This window comes from Aphelocoma coerulescens, chromosome 4, assembly GCF_041296385.1.
Source record: "Aphelocoma coerulescens isolate FSJ_1873_10779 chromosome 4, UR_Acoe_1.0, whole genome shotgun sequence".
NCBI classification, from domain to species: domain Eukaryota; kingdom Metazoa; phylum Chordata; class Aves; order Passeriformes; family Corvidae; genus Aphelocoma; species Aphelocoma coerulescens.
Genome location: NC_091017.1, coordinates 56912449 through 56917710, shown reverse-complemented (window position 1 = coordinate 56917710; position 5262 = coordinate 56912449).

Here is a 5262-nt window from a genome sequence, read left to right as displayed (position 1 = left end):
ACATGGATAAGAACAAGCATGTTCAATTCCATATATAGTCCAGTATGAGACAGAGCAAACAGACACTAATATAAAGTATGTGTCATACAAATAACCTAAGCTTTATCTTTTCTTAAATTAAAGTTGAAGGATTCTTTGAATGGATTGGTGGTTTAATTTTAAACTTTTGATCAGTTCATCACAGATTTTCTTTCACAGACTCTCCTGAAATCTCTCAGACTGCATAGAACAGAATCACGTGCAAGAGGTTCAAGACAGACCTCCTGGAAGCCACCTCCAGGTGAATTAAAACTTTTTTGCCTCTTGCCTCAGTGCATCCACCCCACTCAACTTACTTTTTAAAGTCTCAGTAAAACACCATATTACTTAATCAGAAAAACAGCTATCACCAGAAATTTAAAAATGTCATTTCTGAAATACAGATTTGATAGTAGTAGTTGAACCCAAAAGATCTCAAGCACTGTTTCACACTTCTGGAGTACCCTGCTTTAATAAACATATTGGTAAAAGAAAACAGCAGTATGATGTATCCGTAACTAGAATAGGATACACTGGAATACATAAATAACTCTCACATAGTAGCCAGTTATATTATTTTAAAGCAGAAAGAAACTAGGCCCTCAGGTAGATTTTACCCTAGAGAAATAAAAGCTACTGAGGGAAGAGCCATTTTGTCCCATGTCCAACACAGTCCATGGTTAAGTACCAGATAAAATCTACACCTGTGAGGGGCAGGAAAAAGTGCTGAAGGCCAGAAGCATTATCCTGAACTTCATCCCTGTTCCTACCCCTCAATCCGTTACTGCCATAAAGAAATCTAATTCCTGATTAGATCCAACAGGTACAGAGAGTTGCTGTTATAGACCAACCCCAATGTCCCACAGTTTGAGTGACTGCAGGCTTGTCACTCCACTGCCCACCAGCACCCCACACCTGCACAGCTGGGCTTTCCACCACCTCTTGCTCCAGCAGATCTCTGCACCATGCAAGCTGATGTGCTGGGGACCACTTTCTCGTAAAAGAAGGATGACAATGGCAAATCCCCATCATTCTGTCCCAAATTTACTGCTGTTGCACTGAGGCCTTCCCTGCCCTCCAGAGTGAGAGGGTTCAGTCCCATCTCTCCACTGCCCAGTGCTCCAGTAACCATCTGCAGGGCTGTCCATGGGAGCCTGATGCTTTTCTCCAGCCAGAGCAGGCACTCTGCACTTGCATCTCACATAACCTGAAATGGAGACCAGCTGGATGGAAAAGATAGGGAACCCAGCCTCCTCTCACTGGGTTGAGGTCTGTCTCCATAACATGTGCCCTGTGCTGTCCAGGGTAAAATACAGGTCTGGCCTTTAGAAAGATGGCCAGAAAAGAAGGACTAGAAATTCCCTCTGGCCAAGGAACTGCTACAGCCACTACTGTATTGTGTGTAAAAAGACACTTTTCTCACTCAAAAGTTATCCACTCTGTTTTGGAAGAAAGGAGAGAGGAATGCAGAGAGGGGGATATACTTCTGCCTTTACAAGAGCTTCTGGCTCCACTTTTTAGTCTTGATAAAGCCCTGGTGACACCAGCGCAGTGACTGCATAGACACTAACTGGGTGCTGACTGCACTGATCTGTTCCAGCTTGGTGGTAATTTTGGACTCCCTTTGTTGAATCACCTCTCACTGAATTTGTATCAGACAACTTGCTGCATACTTCTGCTTTGCAGTCTTAGAGGATCAGAGATTCTAAACAAAATTTACAAGACCAACCTCTCTTTCTCTATTTCATATGTTTAATACAAACCTTCTATCGTGGGATAAATGTTTGTTTGCTAAGGGACAGTAGTCATTAAAGTTTCAGCAAAATTCTAAAAGGAAATCCTCAGCTTTCCTTTTTTTTGCTTGGTTTTGTGTTTGGGGTTGTTGTGGTTTGACACTGGCCCAACGCCAGGCGCCCACAGGAGCTGTTCACTCACCCTCACCTGCCACAACTGGGCAGAGGAGGGAAAAGGAAAAAAAAAATTAACAAAAAATTTTAAATTAATGCATGAGTGAGATAAGGACCAGGAGAAACACTTCAAGGGCGAAACAGGCTCAACTTAAGTTACGAAGTGAATTTATTACTAAAAGAATCAGAGGAGGATAATGAGAGGTAAAATAAGCCCTTAGAACACCTTCCCTCGCCAACCCCTCCCTGCTTCCCACCGACAGCACAGGGAGACAGGGCATGGGGGTTTGGTCAGTCCATCACCAAGATTCTCTTCCGCTGCTCCGGGAGAGGAGTCCTTCCCCTGTGAGGCCATGGGATCCCTCCCACGGGAGACAGTTCTCCATGAACTTCCCTGGCTTGGGTCCACCCTTACGAGCAGCAGCCACACCGCCCCTGCTGCAACGTGAGCCCCTCCCACAGACACACAGCCCTCCCAAAACTGCTGTGCCATGGCTCTCTCTTTCCATGGGGTGCAGCCCTCCAAGGACAGGCTGCTCCAGCCTGGAAGCAGGGCCCTCTCTCTCTCCACCAGGCCTTCCACTGGATCACAGCCTCCTCCAGGCATCCACCTGCTCTTGTGTGAGCACCTCCCCCATGGGCTGCGGGTGGATCTCTGCATCCCCTGTGGATCCCCACGGGCTGCAGCGGAACAACCTGCTTCACCATGGTCTGCACCACAGCCTGCAGAGGCACCTCAGCTCCAGGGCCTGGAGCACCTCCTCCCCCTCCTTCTTCACTGACCCTGGTGTCGCCATGTTGTTTTCCCTCACATGTTCTCACCGCCTCCTCTTCTCTGACTAGAATCCCAAAATCTTTTCACTTTGTTTTGATTTTTTTCTTAAATATGTCATCACAGAGGCATTAACAACCTCTCTCACTGGCCCAGTTTTGGACAGCAGCATGTCCATCTTCAGAGCCATCAGGGTTTGGCTCTGCTGGACATGGTGGAAACTTCCAGCACCTTCCTCACAGGAGCCATCTTTGTGTCCCCCCTGCTGCCTAAAATCAGGCTGTGCCAAACTAATACAGGGGGTTTTTTTAGATTCCTGATTGATTCTTCTATATTGTCTATCAATGCATCAACAGCTGTTTAGAAATCTCTGCAACTAAATCATGCTATCAAAATTTTCAGATAATGTCTTAAGATAAAAACACTGGTATATATGGATTTATCATTCCCAGCATTGCTGTGTGAGATTGGTTTCATTTCTGGCATATGACAAAGAGCCCTGAAATATTTAACAGAATCTTAAGAATTAAGCAACATGGACTCAGAAGCTTTTGTTATATGACAGAAATTACTGTAAGCTCACTTCAGAATATCACTTTTCTTCATGCTATTTTGACCCATCTGCAAGACAAAACCTTTGTTCTTTTAATTATATTGTTTAGAGAGAACCTATGCGAGAAGAATAATAAATTGGAAGCTAGCGACATCTGCTAGTTAGTATGCAATGGTATTAGACAAAGCATGAACTAATTTGGGGAGTCTGAACTCTCTATAAGTCAGGTAATGAGCAATTTTTGTGTTGTTAATAGAATAAATATTTTTGTTATGTGAAATTTGTGTCTATCTTTCTGTAAAACCCATAGTTTTAGAGTAGCAAGTGTGTATATTTTGACAGTCTATTTTTATTAAACTCTTGTTACTAGAGATTGCTATTTTTGTTTGCTGTTATTGTCAAAAAGTGCATTACTATTTTCTCTGAAGTTCTTTATGAATCATTACACTTACAGATAGCACAGTCATTGTATTCTAGCTCCGACAATCTCAAATTATTCTGTATATCTTTCTCAAATTGTTGAAGTGTTCACTTGCATTTATTAAAAAATGCTTCAAAGAAAAGTGTTTTGTGTAGGTATGTCAGCTATCAGTGTGACCTTTCAGTGCCTGCTTCATTTAACCCAGTACATCTATCCTGGCTGGGGGATTCAAAATGGTAACAATATCTGCTAAGGATCTGAAGAGCAAATATTTGCTTTCAGTCTGCAAAATTCAAGAGAGAAGTAAAGGTAAATATGCTACAGGTATGGCAATCTGACTAAATGCATCCCACTGGGATAATTTTTTCTAAAAACTCAGAGAAGAAAATAAAATAAAAATTGGTACTGATACATGAGAATACCAAGTGAGGCCCAGTTTTTGAAAACAGAGAAATGGATTTAGGTATAAGGATCCATTTGCAGTGATCTTATTCCTAAAAATTAATTTAGACACAGTATAAATGTTACTTTTACTGCAGACTTGAGAGTTTTTAAGGTTTTAAGGACAGAATTCTTCCCACTGACAGAAATTGTTTCTTGGTTTATCTCAGTAACACTTACATTGAAAATTCTGCAGAATTTTAATTAATAAAGAAAAGTCAGTTTCAAATTATTTATTTTTTCCTCCACAATTTCTACACCAGCACAAAAACATGACATTGAATATCCTTATCCCCTTCAAGGAAGAACACATTATTGGGTTGAGTTTAAGTAAAAAAAAAAAAAAAGCCTTAAGAACATAATAAAGTTCTATTTGTTTCATAAGGTTAAGTTCCAGATGGTAGAAAAAAATAGCTTTAGCAGTAGGAGAAATACACTGAGCAGTTATCTCTTGCTAGCCAGAATTCAGCATCACCTGGAATATCTGAAAATACTTTGGATATGCAAGAATATGCACACCAAATAAATTAGAGCACTCCCTGCTCTCTGTAATCCTTCCTTACCAGATACACACACAATTTGAGGCATAATAGCTATTTCCTAATTATTCTGTAACTCTGTTTCTATTCAGAGCACTATGAGAGGCTCTGCTCTTTCTATGAGAAACATATTCAAGCCATATCATCACATTTACCGAGGCACTGCTGCCAAGATCCAGGCATGTAAATCTCTTCCCTATACAGTCAAGAACATTTGTAGGACTCATATCTGAGCCTGCCTTAGGCTATCAAAAAAGGATATGAGGAAACACAACAGTAGCCAAAGATAAGAAATTGAGTAAAGGTGATGATGGCTGAAATAGTGATTGCTGCTCAGAAAGTCTATGGATGACATTCTAAATCTTAGAGCTTTGGATTGAAAAAAAACATTTAGACAGCTAAACATTTTCTGAGAATATGGTGATTCAGTCTTAAAAGTACTTCTCACAAAGCACAGGCTAAGGCACAGAGGAAGACATTTGGGAGACCAAGACACACCCAACACTTGAGATAATGAAAGGGTCTCCGGTGAATAGACTAAGCATTTTTTCTGTGGGATGTAACACCTCTGAGTGAATAAATACTGAGTTCTGTTAGGGGGTTTTAATAAG